Here is a 14440-nt window from a genome sequence, read left to right on the forward strand (position 1 = left end):
TGGGTACTCTAAATGTATATTTAAAATAAATAAATCATGCATAAAAAGGTTGCAAGGTCATAAGATATAGGTGCAGGAGTAGGCTATTGGGCTATCGAGCCTGCTTCACCTATCAATAAGATAATGGCTGAACTGACTGTGACCGTACCTCCACTTTCCTACCTGTCCCCCATAACCCTTGACAGGGAAACAGGGGGTCTCTCAACAAACAAAGAACAAAGAAAAGTACAGCACAGGAACAGGCCCTTCGGCCCTCCAAGCCTGCGGCGACCATGCTGCCCATCGAAACTAAAATCTTCTACACTTCCGGGGTCCGTATCCCTCTATTCCCATCCTATTCATGTATTTGTCAAGATGCCCCTTAAACGTCACTATCGTCCCTACTTCCACCACCTCCTCCGGCAGCGAGTTCTAGGCACTACCCTCTGGTAAAAAACTTGCCTCGTACATCTCCTCTAAACCTTGCCCCTTGTACCTTAAACCTATGCCCCCTAGTAATTGACTCCTCTACCCTGGGGAAAAGTCTTTGACTATCCACTCTGTCTGTGCCTCTCTTAATTTTGTATACCTCTATCAGGTAGCCCCTCAACCTCCTTCATTTTGTTTACCTGTCAGCTGCATCCTTCATTAAGTGTCGAGCGTCGTAAAGTAAATTAGTAAAGTAGCAGTATGCCATTTGGAGGAAAGGAGATGAGACAGGCCTCTTACATATTATCCAATAAGCAATTTACTCTAGTCCACTTGAGTATTAAGTGCGACTAAATATGGCAAAAAGTAAAGATTTACTTTGCTCGTGGAAACTATTGTCAAGCCATTTCCCCAAGGAAAAGGTTTTGAACAAAAGAGTATAAACGATTAAGAGGCAATCACAACTGAGCTGTTTAAGATGACTACAGGAATTGATAGGCTATATAAAGTGAAACTATTTTCTTTGGCAGGCAGTCCAGAACAAGGGGATGTAGCCTTAAAATTAGTGCCAGGCCAATCCGGGGCAATGCCAGGAAACACTTCTTCGCACAAAAAGTTGGAACTTTTTCCCACTAAAAGCTTTTGAGGCAAGATCAAATGAAAATTTCTAAAGCTTCCAACAACACAAAGTGTAAGTACAATTCAACCGGTATCCTCATTAAGCTACCCTGGCAAAGCATTTCGCACAGCTAACTAACCAACTTGTTTCCTAAATATTTCCTGTTACTTCAGGGAAGGAAAACTACATTAATTGGATAAGGAATATGTTGCAAATGAGATTTTCAAAACATTTACTCCACAAGGATCTGTCGTGCTGATGGCACTGGACAGCATTGACTGTCTTTTGCCATACATTTGGTGGACTACATTAGCAATTCTCCGAAAGGAGTCGCTCCCTAAAAAATAATTATTTAGAAGAAAGATTTGCCCAAAAAAAAGAACTTTTCAACAGCATATACATAAAATAATGCAGGAGCTAGAGTAGTTTTAGAAATTGCAGATAAAGTTGAAATAAAATTGTGACATTTTGTAAATTACCAAAGTGCTAGGTTGGGGGCAGCACGGTAGCATTGTGGTTAGCACAATTGCTTCACAGCTCCAGGGTCCCATGTTCGATTCTTGGCTTGGGTCACTGTCTGTGCGGAGTCTGCACATTCTCCCCGTGTCAAAGAACAAAGAAAATTACAGCACAGGAACAGACCCTTAGGCCCTCCCAGCCTGCGCCGATCCAGATCCTTTATCTAAACCTGTTGCCTATTTTCCAAGGATCTACTTCCCTCTGTTCCCCGCCCGTTCATATATCTGTCCAGATGCATCTTAAATGATGCTATCGTGCCCGCCTCTACCACCTCCGCTGGCAAAGTGTTCCAGGCACCCACCACCCTCTGCGTAAAAAACTTTCCACGCACATCTCCCTTAAACTTTCCCCCTCTCGCCTTGAAATCGTGACCCCTTGTAATTGACCAATGTCTGTGTCTGCGTGGGTTTCCTTCGGGTGCTCCGGTTTCCTCCCACAGTCCAAAGATGTGCAGGTTAGGTGGATCGGCCATGCTAAATTGCCCTTAGTGTCCAAAATTGCCCTTAGTGTTGGATGGGGTTACTAGGTTATGGGGATAGGGTGGAGGTGTGGACCTTGGGTAGGGTGCTCTTTCCAAGAGCCGGTGCAGACTCGAAGGGCCAAATGGCCTCCTTCTGCACTGTAAATTCTATAAATTCTATAAAACATTTGTATTCATGACTCCACAATATTTGATGGGAAATTGAACTTAAAAAGTATCAACAGCCAAACTAAGCCCCAGCTGCACCAGAATATCTTCTTTTGGCTATTAGAATTCCCTTTTCCACAGAGACTTTCAAGAGGGAGTTTGACAGGTTCCTAACTGCAGTAGAGATTGCAGTAGGTACTGTAAGTGCCTTTATAGATAACACTTGGTCCATGTGATCTCCCGAAGTGGTTTCAATCACTTGGTGAGATCAAAAAAGAGTTAACATTCCCTTTGTTGGGCCTTGCCTTTTACCTGTTTTTTTTGTGTCTCTCCTATGCGATTATTTGGCTGCAGGGGAAGTTGGTGAAGAGGAGCGAGGGGAAGTGGAAGGAATGTTTAGTCACGACACTCCATCTTCACGGTGTTGGGGGAAGGCTTGCTGAACCCACTGGTCTTTTCCTGCCTGCCAATTTTGCATGTTCGTATCTAACCAATCACCATCATGTAAACAGGAACAGCAAAATTCAGAGTTATAGTTGGCCAGGAACACTAGAAGAAAAAAATATGGATCGGGGAAGGAAAGGAACTTATAGATTTTACTAAGGTTGCTGGGCTTTGTTTTGATTAGGGTGCCTTTATATTTCTATCACCCAGAAAAATATAAGATTAGTGCAAGTAGAAAACCCATGTGAGGAAAAAGTCAAATGCAGACTTTTATTACCTACAACACCAGGATTTTTCTTAAAGTAACATTGCAGATTTTGTACGTTCTGAAAACCTTCTTTAAAATATGGTTTTCTCGGAATTCTAAAAGCAACATGTAAAAACTGAATGTTCTTGCCCTCCACTGACAACAGATGACTCCACTGACACTACATGAGGCCAGAGCCTCTTTCACTCTGAACAGCTGTGTTTTCCCACTTTCTCCATTCCGTCACACCAATTCATCGGCATCTGTTGCTATTTTTCAACGTTGCAACACACTGTTAAAATCTCAGTATTACTTAGCATTATTAAAAGCTTACTTTAAAGATAATTTCTCAGAGTTAAATATCATAAGTTCTTTAAGATCAATAGCCCAGTTAATAAAACTTTTACCTAAGAATGGGCCAACATAGGACTCAAGCATCTATAATCTTACATTCAGCAAATTATTTTTTGTGACCTTTCACTCCGATTTGTTGCAAGGAGGGAAATAAGATGCCAAAATAGATTAGCAATTAGAATTAGACTGCATCAGATAAGTGTATTGCAACTGTATACAGATCTTCTGTAGTATTTACTTGTAACTTAGTTTACCTTCTGGCACAATGCTGATACAAATACCAAGAAGTGCACAAGTAGGGGGCTCACTGGGGAAGGAATTGGGGAAAGAAAATTGATTAATTAAATGCACATGTTGTGCATTTAAAGAATTGCTGCAGTTTAGTACTTAGACAGTTGCATCGTCCTTCTGGTTGCAACAGAAATACAGACCCCGATACATGCACACTCACGGGAACGAGAGGCATTGTGGACTGGAAATCCAGAAATGTAGGTTTCCCACACAAATACAGGGATGCCCTTTGAATTGTTTCTTCAGATTTCCCACATGACAACCAGTGAAATTGACAGCCTGACTGACTACATGTAGAACAGGAAAACGTGCCGTAGAAGAACACCACCAACACCAAGTAGGGAGGTAGCGAGAGATTGCAGTCAGAGGGTGGATTCGAGCAGATGGTGGTCGAGGGTGAGAGGTCATGAGGGATGTGGGGGGGGGGGGGCAGGTAAAATTGAGGGGTCAGATTGGGGGGAGGAGGGTTGGTGATCATGGAGTTGGAAGCAGCTAAACTTGTTAGGCCAGAGTGTGGAGGGAATAGGGGAAGGAAAGACTAATTTGAAGAATGTTACGATTAAAATAAAATGTGTTACAAGACAATAGCACATTTCGCGTTTTGGGTTGGCATCAATAGTTTTACTTGGGCTGTATTCTTCAACTTGTGATATCATCTGAACCTTTGATCTTTTTATGCTTGGAACACTTTCCATTATGGGGCCAGTTTTCCAAGCTGTTGGCAAGGAGGCTCACCCACTGTCAGCACATATTGGGAAATAACAGGCATGCTGCCCAACAATTCTGCATCCATGAACAGGGAATTGTCCACTAGATGCCTGCAACTTTCCAAAATGTACAGCCGACATGAAAATTATCCCCCTTGTGTCATTTTTACACAAGTACATAGAACTTGATCCAAATCAATGCTGCGGAGCAAAGAACATAAGTAACATTATAGTTTGCCTACACAGTAACAAAATAATCCAGTGGCTGTGAAGTGCTTGGGATATCCCAAGAATCCAATAAAGCATTCTATATATTCAAACTGGGGCAGCACAGTGGTTAGCACTGCTGCCTCACAGCGCCAGGGTCCCGGGTCCAATTCCAGCCTCCGGTGACTGCATGGGTTTCCTCCGAGTGCTCCAGTTTCCTCCCACAGTTCAAAGATGTGTAGGTTAAGTGGATTGGTCATGCTAAATTGCCCCTTAGTGTCCAAAGTTAGGTGGGGTTACTGGGATAGGGTGGCGGCGTGGACTTAAGAAGGGTGCTCTTTCCAAGGGTCGATGCAGACTCTATTGGCCGAATAGCTTCATTCTGCATTGTAAATTCTATGATTCTATGATTAAGTTCTCTCTTTGTCATTTTGTATCTCAGAACTATGTTCTGTAGTTTTCCAATTTTTTTGTAACCAATTGTCAGATTTTAAAGGCTTTCCAAATTGTTTCTTTTTTTGGCTTTTCACTCAAAATGGGCAAATTCCTCCAGCCATCCAACTTCCCATGGTCTTCCGATTTGCATGCACCTCAGGTTTCCTGAAATTTGGGGCTGTCAGCTTTTTTCAGCTGCACACCACTTTAGCACCTTATCTAAAAGGTGAGTCATGAATATACGAATCCTATTTTGGGATCTCTGCCACTTGTGACTTGCCCGCCCACCCGATTCTCCATTTTCCTGAGCGAAATATTGATCCCTATATTTACCCTCAACCTCTTTGTATTTCAGCCTTTGGCATAAGGTTTATCTACATCAAATACCAAGATTCAAATACCAAGATCCAATTACCCCCATCTGACTTCAGGAGTTCTTGTAAAACCACGTCACATGAAATGTTCAAAGAAAACTGTTCATCTCGAGGGAAAATTGTTATCTTAATTTTTAAAATGACGTGCTCATTCATACTTTTTTCTAATTTCAAGTAATTTTAAGTAAAACAAGCAAAATAAGGAAAAGTATAATCTGAGCATCATTTTAGTGCATTTTGGCATTAATGTTTGTGCGTGTTATTTTAACGAATCACAGGAATTAATCTGACCTCAAATGAAAAGGTGCAGGAGATTATTTTCTGACTTTTTTTGCATACTGAATTCCCTCTCTGACATCCTCAGCCAGCTCCAGAAAATGTATCATTTGTTCTGTTTTGTGTTTTAATTTACCTGCTCAGGCTGATGTAGAAGATCTCAGGGTCCTATGAAAAGGGGAGGGAGCTCTCTCAATGTCTCTTCCAAAATATTCTCTTCCAACTAACACCATCAAGACAGATTATCTGGTCATTTATGGATTTGTTATTTGCAGAACCTTCCTGTCTCAGCTGGCCTACATATAAATACTGTACAGGTCAAATGTAATTCATAAATGTTAAAGCAATTTGGGATGCCCTAAGGCCATGATAAAGTGTTGTACTTCCGCAAGATATTTCACACTGCAGTGATATTAATTTTAATTGAATGCTTCAGGTAAGAATCATAGAATTTACAGTGCAGAAAGAGGCCATTCGGCCCATCGAGTCTGCACCGGCTCTTGGAAAGAGCACCCTACCCAAGCCCACACCTCCAACCTATCCCCATAACCCAGTAACCCCACCCAACACTAAGGGCCATTTTGGATACTAAGGACAATTTAGCTTGGCCAATCCACCTAACCTGCACATCTTTGGACTGTGGGAGGAAACCGGAGCACCCGGAGGAAACCCACGCACACACAGGGAGAACGTGCAGACTCCGCACAGACAGTGACCCAAGCCGGGGTTCGAACCTGGGACCCTGGTGCTGTGAAGCAATTGTGCTAACCACAATGCTACCATGCTGCCCCCACTGTTAGGTAAAAGGTAGAAACAAATTGATATGCATAGTTAACTTTGTTTTGGTTTTTAAGCTCATGGTTAACAGTGAAGAAGTTTTTAGTTAATCCTTTGACAGAAGGAATACATGCCTAGCCTCAGTCATAAGTTACATTGATGTACATTAATGTAGGATAATCATTAGACACATCACACTTAAAGCTTAATAGCTGTATATTAAAGTTGCATAATGTGCATTATAAATTAGTGATCATCAACCTATTATACCTATATTGGCTCTTTGTCTGTGTACAAAGTCTGGCAAACGTACCAAATTAATTCTAGTTTTTTTTTGCCAAGACCTTAAGCTGGAAGAACATCAAGTAGCAGAAACATGGAATAAAATAAGAACAATATGTCCCGTTCACTATACAATTAGGAATTTAAAATCAGAAAAAGCAGTTACCAAGGGAAAAGAGTGGTACATTAATCATCTTTTTTTCTTAAAACATTCAGCATATAGTCTTAAAGTAAATTCACTTTTCTACATTATTAATGAAGATTTCATAAATATTCCAGTACGCGACCTGAATGTCATAAAAATATTATAGGTTGCCATTTCTGAAATATATTTACTTATATATGTTTACTTTAGCAAACAAAGGTCCCCAAATCCTTTTAATGTTTATATCGGTTGAGTAAAAATTGTATTCATGACTTATTTGCAGACTGTCAGCTCGTTAAGTTTGTAACAGTCTCGGCTCTGGGAGAGAAGTTCAAACCCCACACCAGAATCTGAGAACATGATCTAGGCTGATGTTTCATTGGAGCTGTCACCCTTCAGATGAGACACTAAGCCAAGTCTCATGTGCCTATTCGGGTGGTTCAGATGGATTTTAAAGAACCCACTAGTTCAACACTCCATCCTCAAACATGACCACAAAAAAAATAAGTCAGCTGGTCACTCATCCAATCCTGCTTTTGGGATGCTGGTGACAATAAAATGGCTGCCATGTTTGCCTACATAATAGTCACAGTAATTTCATGTGATGTTGAGTGATAAGGTTCTATGTAAATCCAAAGTCTTCCTTTTTCTCTACCCAAGAGGCAAAATTTTGGTTGCATTTTCATATAATTTGCCACCTTGTTCGCAAGCAGAAGGTGCAATTTATGCATCGTACTTGCAGTTTCAGAGTTAGTCCCAATTCTGAGAACATATTGCAACTCCGGCATGATTGGACTTTTAATTTTCCATCAACAGTAAGTGAGGGAAGCTGTATAATTGCGAAAATTGGAGGTGACCTGTTAAACAATTCACCATTTTATAGAAGAATGTGTTCAGAATTTAGGATCAAAATACCTAGAAGTGAATGAGGTCACGAGTCCCAAATATGTATATGCAAATTGAGGTCTCCCAGTAACTGAGCAAAGTTGCAAAGAAAATGCTACTCACTAAACCAGCACCAATTTCTGCTCCATCACTGTCAAAAAGGAAATAATTTCCCTGTCACTGCACATGAAGTAATAAAGATCTTGAAGCTATTCAGAATGTTGAGATGGACGTAAGATAGACCAAGTAATGTATATTCTCATGCAAAAGTCGAGTTGCTAAGACTAAATTTTGAGTCAAAGAATAGGGGATCGACCTTTACACAAATAACAGTTTTGAAAGGTTGAAATCCACCTTCTCCCATCGTCTCACTAGCGTGGAGTTGCTAACTCTAATCCTGTAGAAGAGTGAGTCGAAGCATCCTTTCTTTCACCTCATTATTTAATAAAATTCCAGGAGGTCCAGTGAAACACAGCACAGGTAATAGAAGACAATCGGCACTGTTACAAAAGCCACAGTTACCTCATTAGCGAGCGGGAGATCAGGAACTCCAAATCCTGGCAGACCTCAGATAAAGCAGTGGTGATCAAAAAGGGCTCGAGAGAAGTCCTGAGGATCCATGAAGGTATCAGAAGGTCAGTGACTCTGTGGTACGGGCTGTTGGGGTGAAGGTAAACCTTCGGAGCAATAGTGTTCTACTGAGCTCAGGCAAAGTGCTGAAGTCGTGCTTGTGTTGGTGCTTGAGTGGAGATTTGCAAATCCAGGGGAATGGAGTCTTGGGAGATGAAATTAAAAGACTGCAAGATGGACAATAATTGAGGTAATCTGAAGTGGAGCAACTTGTGGAGGGAATGTCAAGGCAAGATTTTCATGAGAGGGACTGTGTTTCATTGAGATTGGTTGATTCACAATGTTTACTGATGTCTGGGTGGACTGTTGAGAAATCCATGGATTCTGCCTTGGGCGCATTTGCCATTTATTTTGCAGTGGGGCGGCACTGTAGCACAGTGGCTAGGACAATTACTTCACAGCTCTAGGGTCCCTGGTTAGTTTCCCGGCTTGGGTCACTGTCTGTGCGGAGTCTACACATTCTCCCCGTGTCTGCATGGGTTTCCTCCGGGTGCTTCGCTTTCCTCCCATAGTCGAAAGATGTGCGTGTTAGGTGGATTGACCATGCTAAATTGCCCTTAGTGTCCAAAAAGATTCAGTGGGGTTGCTGGACTACGGGGATGGGATGGAAGTGTGGGCTTCAGCAGGGTGCTCTTCCAAGGGCTGGTGCCGACTCGATGGGCCGAATGGCCTCCTTCTGCACTGTAAATTCTATGATACACTATGAGTGTGATGTGTTCAACCACAGTTTGCCTGTTAATTCACATATGCCTCATATTTACCTTGCTTGTTAGAGTATATTGTAGATATTTCAAATTGCTTTATCTTTCTGACCTTGTATAATACAATTTATGTTTACATGTTCAAAACCCATGGAATTTTGTGATTTTATTCTCTGAGCAAGTGTCTTGAATCTCAAACTTTGTCCACTTGAAACAAAACATTATCGGTTCCTACCTGGATCTTGTTTTAAACTTGGGGAATCTGGTCTAGGATTATAACAATGCCAGTGAGGTGATGGTGCTTATTGTGTCTCATGCTTGTTGATGCCTGGAGAGACTGTTTCTACCAACTCCACCCCCAAATGTATGGCACGAAAAGGTTTGCACCAAGGTGAGTCTGACTTCAAGAGGTGTAGACGGTAAGTACAACGACTCATTAAAAAATCAGTTCTGACTCCAGAGGAACTATTTAAAAACCCCAGACCCAACCTCGAACGGGACACCCCCTCCCCCAAAAGCATGCCTCTCCCACCCACCAGGGGAACCCCCTACACCAACTCTCACCTCCCCCCACTCCTGCCCCAACCTGACCTGACCCCCCCCCCCCCCCCCCTTTGGTCAATCAGTACTTAAGTGTATACGGCATATCAAACTCTTACATTTTGGGGGGGGGGGGGAGTGGGCAGAGGTAGAGTGTCTTTTGGAGGGTCAGTGCAGACTCGATGGGCTAGACCAGGGGTGGGCAAACTACGGCCCGCGGGCCGCATGCGGCCCGCCAAAGGTTTTTATGCGGCCCACCAAGATCAAGTCATAAAAAAAAAAAAATTTTTTTTAAAGAACATTTTTTTTTTAATAAGGTTAATTGGGGGGGGGGGGGGCTGTTGGGTTACTGGTATAGGGTGGATACGTTGACTTGAGTAGGGTGCTCATTGCTCGGCACAACATCGATGGCCGAAGGGCCTGTTCTGTGCTGTACTGTTCTATGTTCTATATGAGGTGCCCAGAATCATAACCGGGTGAAGCTCCATTTTTGAAAAGTAGAGAAAAAGAGGGCTAAAGGCAGGATGCCGCCGGGGGAAGCGCTGAGGTATATGCCGCACGCTAATTGGTTACAACCGGGGCTATTAATTAATATACTATGCGGCCCTTTAAAATTGTGAATTTCTGAATGTGGCCCTTGCACGGAAAAGTTTGCCCACCCCTGGGCTAGACTGTAGGGATTCTATGGAAAGTAGCTTAAAAAAAGACAAATGCCTTTGTGGTTACTTAAATAATCATGTGATAACACTTTAATACTGAAGCTGCCTCCCTCCACATTTTGATCACCTGATTTGATTCATACATACTACAAACCAGCCAAGATAACTTTATTAGGTTGTTGGGAATGGTATTCTGAAATCAGTATCTGATAGCTGTGATACTGCACTATTATTTAAAAAATTACAACAATTCAGAGACAATACACAGCAACATAAAAATGGTCAATTCTCCGAGATCTTTTTCTGCATCTTGGTTGCATTTGTTATGCTGAGATCGAAAAGCAAAATCTGCCCTGAGCTTTCGGAATGCACTCGCAGTTATCAGGCCATTATCATTTGGTTATTTGTGGGACCTACCTTGCTATGCACCAAAATGTCTGCTGTGCTTCGTACATCATGACAGTGGCAAAACTTCAAAAGTGCTTTGAGACAACCTGAGGTCATGAAAGGCGCTGTGTAAATGCCGATGCCTCTTGCTTTCCATTACACAGATAAAACAACTCTTTATTGTACACACGCAGTGAGAATGTTCGACAGCATTCCAGGAGAACAGCACTGAGAAACTGACTTTTGTTGTTTTTTTAATCTCTGCTGGACTAGCATAATACCTACATTGTGGTCACGTCTGGATTACACTGGTATACATTAAGAACTAGGAAGTTGTGTAGTTTGTAGCAGCGCACACAGGTCAGATTTGAGGGCAAATCTTACCTCTTGCTAAAATTTTCATATGAACATGAGCCAATGGGAAAGTGCTGGGAATATCTTTAAGGCTACCCTTTAGGCTGCTTATTGATCCCATGCCTGCTTTAATTAAGAACATTTCTCATTTAGTAAATCAAGTTATTTATTATATGTATAATCACTTGGCAAGGGTATAAAAAGAGATTATGCCTTATATGAATTAAGTTACATTTTTTCCAAAATCACTGTAATCAAAAACTTGTTATCTATTCAACAAATATTTCCTAGGTTCAATTTTTATATTAATCTTGCCTACAGCTAGCACAAGCCATTTACAATTTTTTTTAGAAAATCATGGCATGGAATAAACATCTGTACAGTCGATGCCAGTAATGTATCGAGTAATTTGCTTATTGAAACAATGTGCTGTTATTTTTCAATGAACCCGTGGAAAGCCTTCCAATTTATAACTCAGCATGCTGTTAGGAGGCACGTCTTCATCAGTTTATGAAATGGGGCAGCCTAATGGATTTTCTTTTGTCAACATATTACCATTTTATTAACATGCGGGTGTACAAATCCCAGTGATACTGTGAGCCTGATGTCAGTGTTCTTTTTAAATTGGTCATAGTTATCACACTTTTGTGCAAATTGCTCTCGGCAACAGTAATTGTAGAAATGTATTCACTTACAACTTAATCTCAAATGCGATTGAGAGGGTTTTCTTTCCCCAGTCTAGTCTCTGAATCGTGTTCAATAATTTTTTCATTCGTATCACAAATTGCGATGCCTTAGTTTTGCACACTGCTTTCAGAAATGGTTAACTATATAGTAAATAACCGGTATATTTTATTAACAGCACTTTTGTTCTTGAAGTAAATTAATCCAATAGAAATAAGAACTGTGACGTTTAAATTAGCTCCTTGTTTACTGATAAATGTCTCGCTGATTGGAAAGTCGCCCGATTCCATGCAGCTTTGGAAAGATTTAAATGTTTCTTCTATAAACAGGTGACAGAACCTTGTAATCTAAGCAACCTGGTCATTTTAGAAGAAAAGAACAGGGGCAGACCTTTAAACATATACTTTTGTTTTTCTGTTAAGTGGTATCAGGGTTTGTAGCTCACTGGGACATGTGTTATGCAAGGCTCACTAAGCTCGGTTGCTTGCTTAAAACCAGCCCTGGGAAACTTCTTGTGAAGTACACGTGTTACATCTCCTGCTAGGCTTAGTGTGGTACTCAGAACTGCAACCTAACAGGTGCACTCCCCTTTCCAAAGGAAATGGGAGTTTCATGCATTAAACTAACTTTATCATGCCTGTCAAGCACATTATCGTCGCACAGAAGGAATCCTACAAGTGTCTATGTGTCATGTTCATAACCAGTGACATTAACACCCCCATCAATCACAGCTCTTTCTCCTTTCACAGATTAACCATTTAACTGATCTCCAAGGACCTTTCCTTCCTAAAACAGCTATAGTTCTGTGAAATATATCTATCCTGAGCAGTCCATTTTCTAAAAGAAGACACCATGTGCCCAGCCTTTCAAAACAATCGTAAATCAAACGCAAGTTACTCACTTCAGTGCCATGGTCAGCAACTGAAGTCCTGTCAAAGCCTACTAAACAATCAAAAAATAGCAAGAATATTCAATGCATACGCACTTTATTCCACAGCTGGCTAAAGATCTCAACCTTGACTTGCATCAACCACACCTAATGAATGAATGATATTCCAGTTGGATGCCACAAACAGGATTTAGGCTGCCCAAACTGGACACTGCTTTAAGAGAAAGTAATATAAAAAAGGATTGATGCTGAGCCACTAGATGCCATGAGCATTCTTTGCAAATGATACGTTATGCAGGTGTTGAATCTAGTATAAGATGACACATGTGACTATCACCCAAGATAAACACAAATGAGGGTGCGACAAGCTAAACACTGAGAGCCTGCAGTTTCCTCTGGCTGCAGAGAACTAGGGGCCATGGTCTTAGGGTAAGGGACCATACTATTGAGTACTGAGTTGAGGAGGCATTTCTTCATTTCGAGGATTGTGAATCTATCTAAGTCCCAGAGGACTGTGGCTGCTCAGTCACTGACTATATTCAAGACGAGAAGGGAATCAGTGACAAACAAGAAGGAAATCAGGAATATGGTGATTAGGGAGGGAAGGTCGAGTTGCTATAGAAGATCAGCTATGATCTTGCTGAATGGCGGAGCAGAATCGAGGGGTTTACTCTTCCGATTTTTGGGTCAAGAGTAGAACTTAGGCCAGCACTCTGTAATAATTCATTTGACTTCAACACTTTTGGCTTTCTGATTTAGCTCAGTGGGCTAGACAGCTGGTTTGTGATGTGCAGGGTAGGTGGATTGGTCACACTGAATTGCCCCTTAATTGGAAAATAAAAGCACGGGTTCAATTCCCGTACCAGCTTACCTGAACAGGCGCCGGAATGTGGCGACTAGGGGCTTTTCACAGTAACTTAGTACTTGTGATAATAAAAGGTTATTATTATTATAGTCTATAGCAGTTCAAACACTGTTCTGATGTTCAAACATGCCCTTGAATATCTTTTGTAAATTGTGCAATAGTACATTTATCGAGAGTGGTAGCATTCTGTCCAAATTACTTGAGACTTTAAACAACGCAATGGAGAAGTGTGCACTTTCTCTATTTTGCTGTCAAACCTGATACCAGGAGGTGTCAGACAGGGGTAACGCCCATCACATCTACCAAGCTGCTCCATCAGGTGGATGTCGGCAAACTGTATTTTGTAGATTTCAGTGTAGTAGGGGCATGTTTCGAAACAGGAAAGAGATTGATTACTAGCATAGTCAGTACTTCCATAATTCAAAACAAAAATGGTTCTGAAAATCCCCAAATTCCAGTCATAGCCATCAATCACAGCAAAGTGATGTGAGTGACCCAATTCCCGACCAGGGAAAGGAGCTCTCGAATGAAGCATTAGATAAGGAGAGAGAAAGAAAAAGAGAAATAAATAAAAATGGGAAAAAAGTAAGAATTAGATTTTATTAGTCATAACATACTAAAGAAAACCTGTAAAATCTCAATATGGTGTATTATATATCACTCAAGAACATAAATATTTGTCGCAAAGAGTGAGTGATGTTGGAATTAAGCCCAATTTTAATCGGGAAATTTAAAGGGGTCAAAACTTCTTCTGATGTATTGACTTGCAAAATCTGTTATTCCGGCTGTGAAATAATAAAACATGCCACAATTAATAAAAACAAACTACTGCGGATGCTGGAATCTGAAACCAAAGAGAAAATGCTGGAAAATCTCAGCAGGTCTGGCAGCATCTGTCGGGAGAGAAAAGAGCTAACGTTTCGAGTCCAGATGATCCTTTGTCAAAACATACCACAATTACCAAGACGAACATTTGCACTAATATAAGCAACATTGAGTCGGGAAATTCAGATAAATTGGCTGGCATTTGCTGACTCTCAGGTGTTTCTGGGTTTGAACAGTGAACGGCCACGTTTACATGCAAACACTAACTCTCAGTGGCGGCGTGGTGGCACAGTGGTTAGCACTGCTGC

General features: G+C 41.3%; 1 protein-coding gene across 4 annotated transcripts in view; it reads right to left on the reverse strand.

Annotated features, from left to right (window-relative positions):
* lmf1 (lipase maturation factor 1) overlaps positions 1–14440 on the reverse strand; it is a 945108-nt gene that overhangs the window by 678245 nt on the left and 252423 nt on the right. The gene's annotated exons all lie outside the window — the stretch shown is intronic.

This window comes from Scyliorhinus canicula, chromosome 15, assembly GCF_902713615.1.
Source record: "Scyliorhinus canicula chromosome 15, sScyCan1.1, whole genome shotgun sequence".
NCBI lineage: Eukaryota > Metazoa > Chordata > Chondrichthyes > Carcharhiniformes > Scyliorhinidae > Scyliorhinus > Scyliorhinus canicula.